The sequence below is a fragment of the Heterocephalus glaber genome, unplaced genomic scaffold (genome assembly GCF_053883595.1).
Source record: "Heterocephalus glaber isolate CG9 unplaced genomic scaffold, H.glaber_assembly_v1.0 deba00001504, whole genome shotgun sequence".
NCBI lineage: Eukaryota > Metazoa > Chordata > Mammalia > Rodentia > Bathyergidae > Heterocephalus > Heterocephalus glaber.
Window position 1 is genome coordinate 60,076,213 of NW_028258324.1, and position 13,249 is coordinate 60,089,461.

General features: G+C 40.2%; 1 pseudogene; it reads left to right on the forward strand.

Moving 5' to 3' along the window:
* The first annotated feature begins 5,877 nt into the window (after nt 1–5,877).
* Nucleotides 5,878–7,088, forward strand: LOC101709985 (golgin subfamily A member 7 pseudogene; annotated as a pseudogene).
* Nucleotides 7,089–13,249: the final 6,161 nt, after the last annotated feature.

Below are 13,249 nucleotides of genomic sequence, written 5' to 3' on the forward strand. Positions count from 1 at the left end.
AAACTCTGATCCCTGGACACATCAAATGGGCAATCAATAATCCTTCCCTTTGCTTCTTCAAGGGTGCTTAGCTTGAATTATGGAAACAGCCTGGATGACTGTCAACAAACAAAAAGTTAAAGACAATGAGGTATAGGGCCGGGGATTTAGCTCAGTGGTTCCGCTGCCTGCCTTGAAAGCACAAGGACCCGAGTTCAATCTCCGGTACCAAAAACTCCAAAAAAGACAATGAGGTATTTATACACAACAGAGTATTACTGAGCCATAAAGAAGGATAAATTTGAGTAAATTTGAGGAAAATGGATGGATTTTGAGATTATAATCTTTTTTCTTTTTTTTTCTTAGCAAAACATTTGTTGGTACATTTTAGATATACATAATGATAACATTCATCACAGGGAATTTGTACCTGTACATGATATATCTTACTTCTTTTTTCCCCCATCCTCTCCTTATGTACAAAAGCTTTGCTTCCATTTTTTCCTTTGATTTTTTTCTTTTTCTTTTTTTCTTTTCTCTTTTTTTCTTGACCCTTCTTTCCTTTCCCCTTCCTCCCTCTCTTGTTCCCCTTCTCATTTAAACATTTTCTTCCCATTTTCGAATGTTTATTGTATATTTTAGTCCTTATTTCCACTTTCAGTTTCTCATACCAGAGAAACAATGTGATATTTAAACATATGTGTTCCATTTATTTCACTTAAGGATATGGTCTCAAGGTGCATCCATTTAGCTATAAATGTCTGAAGCTGGGGGTTTGAGGGAAGAATGGGATAAAAAATAAATAAATTAATTAAGTTTTTAAATGTCTGAAGCTCAGCCTTCTTTATGGCAGAATAGTACTCCATTGTACTAAAAAATACACATCTTCTTTATCCATTCATCAGTTGATGGACATTTGGCCTGTTTCCAAGATTAAGCTATTACAAATTGCACTGCTATAAACATGGGTGCACATATATCGCTGTGGTATGATGCTTTAAATTCTTTTGGGATGATACTAAGAAGTGGAATAGCTGGGTCAAATGGAACCTCCAGTTTTAGTTCTTTGAGGAATGAGATTATAATCTTAAGTGAATTAAACCAAAGAAGGTTAAATAGCACATGGTTTCTCATATGTGAGAAACTCAAAATGTAAATAATTTAAAGAAGAAAAAATAAAGGAAAGATGGTAATAAACATATTAGACTCTTTGGAGATGGGGGAGGGAATTTGGGGAAAGGGAAAGAAGAGGGTAGGGAAGAAAGAGGATAAAAGTGGTCAAGATCAGCGCCGGGGATTTAGCTTAGTGGTTTCGCCACCTGCTGCGCAAGCGCAAGGACCCGAGTTCGATCCCTGGTACCAAAAAATAAAGGTCAAGATTTTATATCTATATAAATGTTAAAAGTGCAGCCAGAGCTAGGAAGGCCAATCCCTGAAGATTGGGATATACAGGGCCGGGTATTTAGCTCAGTGGTTCTGCCGCCTGCCCCACAAGTGCAAGGATCCAAATTTGATTCCAGTACCAAAAAAAAAAAACCAAACAGATTGGGATATATATATATTCCCCAAAACAAATATAGTTATTATATATCACAAACATATACAAAAAAGGAGTGCTTAGCTTATAAAAAGAAACATAACAAACCATTTTCTTTAGAGGGCCATGTAGAGAAAGTCTGACCCCAAATGAATCTGAGTCTCATGGTTAGCTCTTAGGTACTTGATCCAACAGTATCTCCCACATAGCTGAGACTGAGAAAAATTTCTTACATCATTTCAAAATCTGAAGAGAACTGGTATTAGAAGATCACAGTTTAAAAGCACAGAGCTTCAAAAACATTGTACAAGAGGAGAATCAGAGAAGAGACACAGCCAAAACAACTGTCAATGGGGATGTAGGGTAGGGGAGAAAGAGGATAAAAATGGTCAAGATTTTATATATAAAAAGATTAAAAGTGCAGCCAGAGCTAGGAAGCCCAATCTCTGAAGATTGACATATATGTTCTGAACCCCACGGGGAGGTGGCCCGTTTGGGGAGGGCACGCAGTGTGGAGGGGAAGGAGAAGGGGCCTTGCTTTCTGGAAGCTGGGTGTGTCACTCTCTTTCCGGCTACCGTTTTGGATGTGGTGAGCACATCCCTCCAGCTGAATGCCCTGGAGAGGAAGCCTAACACTTCCTGTTGTCTTACCAGCTCTGCAAAATGCAAGTTAGAAATAAAGAAGGGCCAGGGATTTAGCTCAGTGGTTCCACCACTTGCCTTGCAAGAGCAAGGACCCCAGTTTGATCTCCAGTACCAAAAAAAAGAAATAAAGAAAAGAAGGGGAAAAGAAAAAAAATGGGAGGCTCCTCTGCGTAAGTCATGGACGTGCACTTCCAGGAAGAAACCCTGTTCACCTTTTCTTGTAGATGTTGAGGAAGAGGAACATCTAGATATCAGTTCCCTCTTGAGTCAGTCAGGATCCAGAAAACAACCTCTTTTCCAAAGTACATTTTGAAAGACAATAGAATGTACTACAAAGTTGAAGATTGAGTAAGGAGACTTGTATAAAGTGATACTGCCAAAGAAATGTACCTATCACCTGATTCATGTCCTTAAAAACCTTTCCAAGCTGAGCATGGTGGCACATGCCTGTAATTCCAGGACTTGGGAGGCTGAGGCAGGAGGATTGCTGGGAGTTTGAGGCCAGCCTGGGCTACATAACAAGACCCTGTCTCAAAAACAACAACAACAACAAAAAATCTTTCTCTTCTTGAAACTCTGCCCCTAGCTTTTCCAGTGTTGAAAAGAATTGTTTGGATATCAAACTCTCGTTTATTATTTTGCTGCTAGGAGCATCTTTGCTGTCTATGAGATTCTTCATGGGATTTAGTAGAAATAGCATCCTGGCTCTGGCAGCAGAGTACATAGGTGCTGCCGACAGGTCATCCTCTGTTTATATATTTAGTAATTTACATCACTATAGTCAATGTAAATTAATTTCTCTATTACCATGTAGCTCACCACTTACTAAAATAGCCTATCCTTGACTTGCTTCTCTCTGACAATTTTTTTCTTCTGTTCTTCAAAAGATCAGTTTTTAACCCAATTAAAATATATTTGCCTATAATCCCAGCACTTGGGAGGCTGAGGCAGGAGGATTGCAGCAAGTTCAAGACCAGCTTGGGCTACATAGGGAGTTCAAAGCCACCCTGAGCCATATAGCAGAACCCTGTCTCAAAACAAACAAACAAAATGTTGTTTGGCCAAGTGTCTTTCTCCTGCCCTCCTCTTAGATAATATTTTTGGAGATTTGTAGGAAAGACTTTTCGAACTGGGTTCTGCTTATGTCATCTTTCTAGAAATTTGAGAGTATAAGAATATGCACTTCTTTCCTAAATTTTTGAGAGTATGCAATTCTTTTCAGCTTCTTGGGCCAAGCCTGACTTTTTTTTTATACTGGGGACTGAACTGAGGACCTTGTGCTTGCTAGGCAGGCGTGGTGCCACTGAATCCCTGGCCCTACTCTGACTTTCTTGAACTAGATTTTTTTTTTGAATAATATCATCTTCCTCTATTGCCTCTGATTTACTTTGTAGAACATCCTTCCTCTGAAAGAGAGATAACAACAACAATCTCACTTTGATCATAATGGTAAATTAGAAAAGCAAACTCCCGCCAATTTTCTAATTTTTCAAAAATATCATGCTTTCTCTTAAAATACAGGTAAGTTTTGGTCCCCAGCTCTATTTTCTTTTTTTGGTACTGGGGATCAAACTCCGGACCTTGCACTTCTGAGGCAGGTGGCAGAACCACTGAGCTAAATCCCCAGCTCCCTTTTTTTTTTTTCTTTTTAGACTCAAACATTTGATCCTCCTGCCTCAGCCTCTTGAGTAGCTGGAATGACAGGTGTGTGCCATCACACTCTGCTGCTTCATTTTTTTAAGGAGGCATAAGAAACATCTAGGTAAATACAGGATGCACTCAAGAGCAGAGCGCAGGTACTCAAAGAAATGAGGAAGCTTCACTCTTTTTTTTTTTTTTTTTTTTTTTGCCAGAAGTCTCTTAACAGTATTTTAATGTTCACTTTTTTTGTGTGTGTGCCAGGGATCGAACTCGGGACCTTGCACTTGCGAGGAAGGCACCGGAACCACTGAGCTAAATCCCCGGGCCCCTTAACAGTATTTTAATGTGCAAATAAGAACTGTGAAATGTCACAGTTCTTTTTTTTTTTTTAATCAGAAGTTCCAACTATATTTTCATTATCTTCTGGACCAATACTTATGACAGATTGTCAAATATTTTGTGATGCACATTAGATAGTGACCAGGAGGTATCCAGTAACAATCCAAGTGAAGAAGGTCTACCAGCTGGCTATCCTTGGCAGTTGAGAACATTGTGACAAAGTGAATTAAATTCTCTTTTCTTTTTCACTGTTGAACAAAACCTGCCATTCACTGTCTAGAGGACTATAAACTCTACTATGATATTAATAAGAACAAATACAATGCAAATGTCTATTAAGAAAGGGAAGACAAAAGCTTATACAAATATAACCCATGGACTGAAAACTTAAATGATCATGATATAAAAACATTTGACATTATATGGATTGGGTGGAAATGAAAATACAATGCATCACCGCCTGCCTCACAAGCGCAAGGCCCCAAGTTCAATTCCCAGTACCAAAAAAAAAAAAAAAAAAAAAAAAAATCAAGCAAGAAAATACAGTGCATCACACAGGCATGACAAATTGTTAAGCAAAATGGATATATTTAATGCATTTAGAGAATGGATCTTCTAGTGGATCTAGAGAAAATGATTGCCCAAGATAAGGTGAAGAGACATAGGCCTTTACCAAATTTCCAGTTTCAACTGTCTTTTAATGCCATTTGAATATGTGTTCAAATATATGAAGAAATTTTTAAAAAGAAAGTCTGTAAGTGGAAAAATAATAAAATGTATTTATTATTATTATTATTATTATTATTATTATTGGTACTGCGGATTGAACTCGGGTCCTTGCACTTTTGAGGCAGGCAGCAAAACCACTGAGCTAAATCCCTGGCCCAAAATGTTATTATTCTTAAAGGGAATAAAATTTAGTAACTGAGGCTGGGGATTTAGCTCAGTGGTTCTGCTGCCTGCCTCAAAAGTGCAAGGACCCGAGTCTGATCCCCAGTGCCAAACAAAAACAAAACTTAGTAACTAATTCAAAATATACAAAGGAATGAAATAGTTCAGTAGACATATTATCAATAAGGCACATGAAGTAATAGGAAACAGTAAAAAGAAGAAGAAAGTAAAAATATTTGAGTTTGTAAACAGTTACATTTAGAAATGATGGGACCGTTGGCATAAATGATATGTTTCCAAACAAGAAATTGTTTTGTTTTGTTTTCTGTTAGTAAGGATTGAACCCAAGGCGTTTACACTGAACTACATTCCCTTTTTTTTTAATTTTTAAATTTTTATTTATTTATTTATTTATTTATTTATTTATTTATTTATTTATTTTGTGGTACCAGGGATCAAACTCAGGACCTTGCACTTTCGAGGCAGGAACGGGGCCACTGAGCTAAATCCCAAGCCATTACATTCCTTTTTAAGAATTTTGAGACAAGGTCTTGCTAGGTCACTAAGTTACCCAGGCTGCAATGGATAGAACTTGATTGAGACCCTTCTTCCTCTCAGAGTGCTGGGACCACAGTCATGCATATCTTTCCCAGTTAAGAAATTGATATTTAGGTGTTTCCCGGGCGGAACCGGAATGGGGGGGTCTGGGTCCGGGGCGGTGGCTGATGGTCAGCTGCAGCACCATGGGTAGAGGCGGAGGCTGTGAGCTTCTTCGGGCAGCGGGGGGGTTCGAGGGGCTGGCTGGCCGGAGTACCGGGTCCGGGCGGGGATCTGACGCGTGCTGCCTCCCCTTCCAGAACTCGCAGCACGGCCGGTCCCGTCCTCGCCATGAGGCCGCAGCAGGCGCCGGTGTCCGGGAAAGTGTTCATCCAGCGAGACTACAGTAGTGGCACATGCTGCCAGTTCCAGACCAAGTTCCCCGCGGAGCTGGAGAACCGGATTGATAGGCAGCAGTTTGAAGAAACTGTGCGAACTCTAAATAACCTTTATACAGGAGCAGAGAAGCGCCGGGGGCCAATCCTATCTTGAAGGCTGTTTGGCTTGTTTAACAGCATACACCATCTTCTTATGCATGGAAACCCATTATGAGACGGTTCTGAAGAAAGTTTCCAAATACATTCAAGAACAGAATGAGAAGATATATGCTCCCCAAGGCCTCCTCTTAACAGACCCCATTGAGAGAGGACTTCGAGTTATTGGAATTACCATTTATGAAGACAGAGGCATGAGCAGTGGAAGATAAACTATCAATTTAAAGATCCCACCTCCCACTGGGACCCTCATCTGTCCGCTGACTGATCACAGAGTGTCCCTACCTCCTCTCCAGAGCATCATTCCTTTGTATCTGCTGCAAGAGCCATGGTGCCATTTAACTCCAAGGACTAACTTTCTAAAATTCCATGCCTGAGGTGACCTCTAGTCACTCAGCACCCACTTTGTGTCTCCAAATTGTGTAGGACTCTGTAATCTTTTGATTAGTTTCTGAGAAAACACAATGAAGCATTTCATTTTTTAAATTCAAAGCCATTTAGTAAAATATGCAGTTGGTCAGCCAATGCAGTTTTGTTTCTTACCTGTACCAGTACCAGTTTATTCCCCAGGCCAGTTCCCAGGGTGGCTTTTGACTTCAATAAGTCCTGTCTTAGGCAGTGTTTGGTCTTACTCCCCTAAGTTGATAAAAGGCTTTGTTCCAGATGGGGGTATGTATATCTGTAGTTTTGCTAGTACAGCTCCCAGATTTCAAAGAACTACACATTTTGCTATGATTCAAATCCTAAGATTGATTCAAACCGAAGCTCACTGAAGAAAATAATGTATAATGTGATTTGTCTCATTATAGCAACTATTCCTAATTAAAGCAGTATTTAGTGCAGTTTTCAGTTAATTTCTTTGGAGACTTTTATATTATTGCAATACTTTGAATGTTGGGAAGATGTGGTCTGTGTTGCTTATTCATTACACAAATAAGTAAGCACAATGAAGTGGATGCTAAACCATCAAACACACACACACACAAAAAGAAATTGATATTTATGTAGACGGTGGCTGAAGTATAACCCTGTATGTGCAATGTATCTTTAAAATATGCCTATTTACTATTGGCTACTTTTACTGAGGGTCCTGTACTGTAGACAGTTCTACAATCATTCAACCTACTCTGAGTTTTGGGGTCTCCCAACTCCCGTCCCCTTGAACCCTTCCCAGCACAAAGAAGGTAAAACATCATTTTTCATACTTGTAATATACAGACTGATGGTGAAATCTTTTTTTGGTGTTGTTAAATTCTTTTATTGGTACATTTTAGGTATACAACACAATTACATTTCTCATTGGGAACTTGTACCTTTACATGATGCATCTTGGTTCTCATTTTTTCCCCAATCCTAGCCCTCCCTTCACCCCCTCCACATTTCCCTAGTTACAAAGACTTTATTTCCATTTTTTTCCATTTCTCATCATTTTTCCTTTCCCTTCCTTCTTTTCCCCTGCCCCTCCCACTACCCCTACCCCTTTGGACCTTTTCTTCCTATTTTGCATTATCGATTATTCATTCTAATCATTGGTACATTTTAGATATACAATATAATGACATTCATCATTGGAAATTTGCCCCTTTACATAATCTCTCTTGGTTCTTATTTTTCACCCTTATGGTGAAATCTTTTAACGACTTGATTTTTTTTCTGGTGGCCATTAACTCAAGTACTCTCTCCCTTTGGGTGTTGAACATCTTGTAAATAGGTACAGTGTATTGAATTTCTCAGGCTTCAAAGGAAGAAAAGAGCTGATTCTTCTTTATTTGAGACACTCAGCTCAGTGCTGGCATTGAATTCCATTTGCTCATCACTGAATTTATTATCTTTTCTTTCATTTTTTTTTTTTTGGTACGGGGGATTGAACTCAGGACCTTGTGCTTGCGAGGCAGGTGCAGTGCCACTGAGCTAAATCCCTGGCCCCATCTTTTCTTTTTTAAAATTAATTTTTATAGGGTCAGGGATTTAGTTCAGTGGTTCTGCCACCTGCCTTCCAAATGCAAGGCCCTGAGTTCGATCCCCAGTAAGAAAATTAATTTTGATACATTTTAGATATACCTAACGATCACATTTATCATAGGGAATTTGTACCTGTACATAATATATACTTGATTCTTTTTTCTCCAATTGTCATCTTGTCTCTTCCTGATTTACTTAATCTTTTGCCCCCTTCCAATTGAACCTCTCTACGCCTTTTTCTTTTTTTTCATTTTTTTAAATTTTAGTTTTAATTTTTTTGGTACTGGGGATCGAACTTGGGTCCTTGTGCTTGCGCAGCAGGTGGCAGAACCACTGAGCTAAATCCCCGGCCCAACTGCAATTATTTTTAATGGGACAGAGTGCCCTTCTCAATCCCAAGCTGCCATTTTCTAGATATATTACTGTTTAAAAATCAATCAGTGGATGATAAAATTTTGTTTTTGTTTTTGCAGTGCTGAGGATAAAACTTGGGGTCTCAAGCATGCTAGGCAAGCACTGTATCATTGAGCTACATCTCCAGCCTTTGTGATAAGTTTTTCCACTGTCAAGTTTTCTGAGGTAGGAAGGTAATCTTAGCTCTGGATGTTGAACCCACTCTGAGGTGACTCAAGGTAGAGGAGTTGGCACCAGAATAGCAGAAAGAACCTCCAATGGGGAGTCACCACTGAGGTTGTGATCCCAGCCTGGCTTCTATGCCAGGACTTCCTGGACTTTCCTTCCTGAACTTTACTTTCTCCACCTGCAGAATAGGAAGTTGAGTACTCTGTGACTCTAAGGATTCTTCCATTTGACTGATTGGGTGAAGTAGGTTAATATGAATATTTACATAGAAAATATGACAAATACAACTGGGGAGTGGGATGGGTCAGCTTAGATAAGAAATGGAACAATGGGGCCTGGGATTCAGCTCAGTGGTTCCGCCACCTGCTTTGCAAGTGCAAGGACCTGAGTTTGATCCCTGGTACCAAAACAAAAAGAAATGGAACAACATAGATGTGCTTGGTTTGCCAGTGGTACAAAGATGCTAATAAAGCAGACTTTAAAAAAAAAAAAGCAGACTTACCTTCCTCTACCCAACCTGTTTATCTTATGTAACTGTGAGTTTCCAGGGTAATGGGAATACCTGGATGGAGTTTCAGTGAGAGCTTTAGCATATAATCACTCTCCTGTTGTAAGATAAAGGCACCACTGGAATTCAATAGAGGATGGTCTTGTCAATAAAAGGGGTGAGAGCAACTAGACTTGCTTTGTTTTATTTTATTTTATTATTTTTTGAGACAGGATCTCGCTCTGTAGTTCAGGCTGGTCTTGAATTCACTATGTAATCCAGGCTGGCCTTGAACTCGCTGCAATCCTCCTGCCTCAGCCTCCCACATGCAGGGATTATAGCCAGGTGCCACCACACCTAGCTCTGTTTTGTTTTATTTTGAGACAGGGCCTCCCAGTGTAGGCTAGGGTGGCCTTGAACTCTCTAAGTAGTCCAGGCTGGCCTCAACTCATGGGGATTTCCCTACCTCCACCTCGCCTGGCCTATAACTATGTATTCTTATAGACAAACAAAAGAACCTTGATTCCCTCTGTTTAGACCATACATAAAATTTCATTTGAAATAGATCATAGACCTAAATGTTAAACTAAGACAATGTTTCTAGAAGAAAATAAGAGGATAGCTTCATGACTGTACAGTAGGCAAAAATTATTTAGCCATGACACACAGGGCAATACTCAAAAGGAAAAAAAATGAGGGATTAAATTGATTAAAATTGAGATTGTTTATCAGACTGTTTTGTTTTATTTTATAAGACTGAGGGCCTTACCAAACGCTCCGAGGAGCTGACTGCAGCCACGAACACCCGGGAAGGAACACACCGGACAAGTTGGAAAATAAAACAGACCTTTATTAGTCTGGCCAGACGGCACTCCCAAAGCAAAGTAGCTAAGAGAGGCAACTGGCTCAGAGTCCAAGGCTGTTTTATAGGGGGTTGAGGGGGAGGTTAACATGTAGATTTACAGAAAAAAAAGGAACAAAGGTTAGTGGTCGACTGTCACGTACTGATGGTCAGCAGACATACACACTAATGGTCACGACCGTCACGTACTGATGGTCAGCAGACACATTGATGGATTGTTCTACAGGTAGTGGGCCCGGGAACATTCGTTCTCCGGACAAACAAGGGGTTGTGCAATTTTACTTAGGAACTCTGTTTCATTACAGATTCTATTATCCCAGAACTAACAAGCACATTTTAACCATTAATTTACAAGTAAAATAGAGGGTAGGGGAATAATTGATTTTGGAATCATGCAGTCCCACAATTTTTTCCAGTAAAGGGGATCAAACTCAAGACTTTGCACTTGTCAGGCAGGTGCGGCGCCAGTGAGCTACATCCCAGGCTCAAAGACTCTTATTGAGAGTGAAAACACAACTTTTGTACTGGGAGATTTTCACAATAAGTGAAAGTAACACAGGGCTCACTATACAGAATACACCAAGAACTTCTGCAAATCACTAAACAAACAACTTAATTTTTTCCAACTGGCAAAACACAAGGAAGATTTCCCAAAAGCTGATGTCCAAATGGACTAACCAGCACATAAGATATTCAAATCAGGAAAATGCTAATTAAAACCCCAGTAGTGGGGCCGGGGATTCAGCTCAGTGCTTTCACTGCCTGCCTTGCAAGTGCAAGGACTCGAGTCTGATCCCTGGTACCAAAAAAAACCAAAACAAATAACCTAGTAGTTTCCTAATATACATCTACCAGAATGGCTCATGTTGAAACACTGATAACCCTAACTCTTGGTGAGCACAGGGAACTATTAAACTCCAGCCCTTGTTGGTAGAAATGTAAATTGGTGTAGCTGTGGGATCCAATCTAGTAAAGCTAATTCCACCTATCTTACAAACTAGGGATGCCATTCCTAGTATAGATCTAAGGAAAGGGAATACACAAAAAACATTGTATTCATAGTAACCAAAAACTGGAAATTCTAAGAGGCCATTCACAGAGGGCTGATAACCACAGCATGACATATTTATACAACGGAATACCACACGGCAACACAAAAGAGGAAACTACTGTTGTGTGCTAGAGTGAATGAATCTCACTGCTCTATGTTGAGCAAAGAAATCAGATGCCAGAGTATGTACTGTGTGAGCCAATCACGAGCAAAGATAAAAGAGCCAGGTGTGGTGGCATATGCCTGTAATTCCAGCACTCAGGCGGGAGGCCATGAGTTCGAGGCCAGCATGAGCTACATAGTGAGTTCAAGACCACCCTGGGGTACATAGTGAGACCCTGTCTCAAAACCAAACAAAAGGATGAAAGATAAGCTTACCCCATTTTGGATGGTGATCACAGGGATGTATACATAGGGAAACATTCTCTGAACTGTACATTTAAAATCAGTGTACCCTGCTGCACCTCCATAAAGTAAGAAGAGCTATGGAAAAACAGCAGTAACCAATTATGACAAGGCAACCAAAGTAGACAACTGAAGACAAAGCTGAGTGGAAAGTGTGGTGGTGAGTGGGTTATTTCTAAGGTTGACTCTTCAAGACTTGGTAGAACCAACAAAGACTTTTCCTTAGAAAGAAAGAAGAGTGCAAAAAGTAGCCATTCTAAAATGATCCCATTAATGTATTTTCTTCGGAATTTTATCTTATTTTAAGGGACATTGTTGCTTTAAACATTTGATGCAAATGTTTTTCAAAAAGTGAATTAACCTACTGGAAGTGTTACAACCTTGCTTAGGAAAATGTGCCAATGTGCTGTTAATTCCCGAATCCACAGTATGTGTGAAACACTCTACTCCTTGTGAGAAAGCAAAAAAGGAGATACAGAGAATCAGCCTATAAATAGAGAAAGGGGGAAAAGATGCTTCCTCTAGCTAGTGGGGACTCCGGAGAGAGGGTGTGAGTGACTGTCCCTGCCAGGACACTTCCCAGGACACCCAGGACACTTCCCTCACTGAAGAAAGATGCAGATGTATTTGCTGCAGGGTTTTCTCTATTTTGCTTGGGGGTTTTTGGTTGTTTTTTTGGTTTTTGTTTTTTTTTTTTCTGAGACAGGGTCTCACTGTGTAGCCCTGGCTGGCCTCAAACTCAGCGATCCTCCATGCTCAGCCTTTCCAGTGCTGGGATGACATCACAGGCACACCATGCCCAGCCCTAAGGGGTTTTCTCTGAAAGGATGAAAACAAGATACTGTGAACTAGTCTAAAACAATGTAGCTGCTAATTAAGTATTAGGGTCTATCTGGTAGAGAATAGAGGATGTACAGGGTCTCTTGAGCCCACCCCCTTGCTGCCACAGGAAAGCAAATCGCAGCCCAAATTTGGCCACAAGTGTATAATGTTTATTACTAGGCAAGTACAGAATCAGGCATAAAATTTGTTCTGTAGCCAGGCATGGTGACCCATGCCTGTAAATACCAGCACTTGGGAGGCTGAAGCAGGAGGATTGCAGTAAGTTTAAAGCTAGCTTCTGGCTACATGGTGAGTTTGAAGCTAGGCTGAACCACAAGGTGAGACCCTGTCTCAAAAATTAAAAAGCAGGGCCAGGCATTTAGCTCAGTGGTTCTGCCGCCTGCCTTGCAAGCGCAAGCACAAGGACTTAAATTCGATCCCTGGTAAAAAAAAAAAAAAGAAAGAAAAAAAGAAAAAGTAAAAAGCAGGCTTTCCTCACAGTACCAGGCCCTTTTTCTTCCAGGGTGCACTTTTATCTTGCTTTCTACTTTCTATGAGCCCAAGCTCAACTTAGCAGAGTCAGTTTCTCCCTTACTCTTGACTTTTACTTTTTCAAATAAACTTTGCCACTGCTTAAAAGCAATCAATCAATAAAATAAAAAATTTGTTCTGTGGGCCTGATGAAGCCCCAGGTTTCTGACCTTGTTTCTAAACTTTTGTTTTTATTCTACAATACTGGAGATTTAATCCCAGGGCCTTTGCTCTAAGCTGCCCCGCAAACCCACGTCCTACTTTTTTTTTTTTTTTTTAAATTTTGAGTCAGGTTCTCACTAAATTGTCCAGGCTGGGTTTCATTGCTTGTTTTTTGGGTTTTTTTGTACCAGGGATCAAACTCAGGACCTTGTGTTTGCAAGGCAGGCACCGGAACCACTGAGCTAAATCCCTGGCCTAAGGC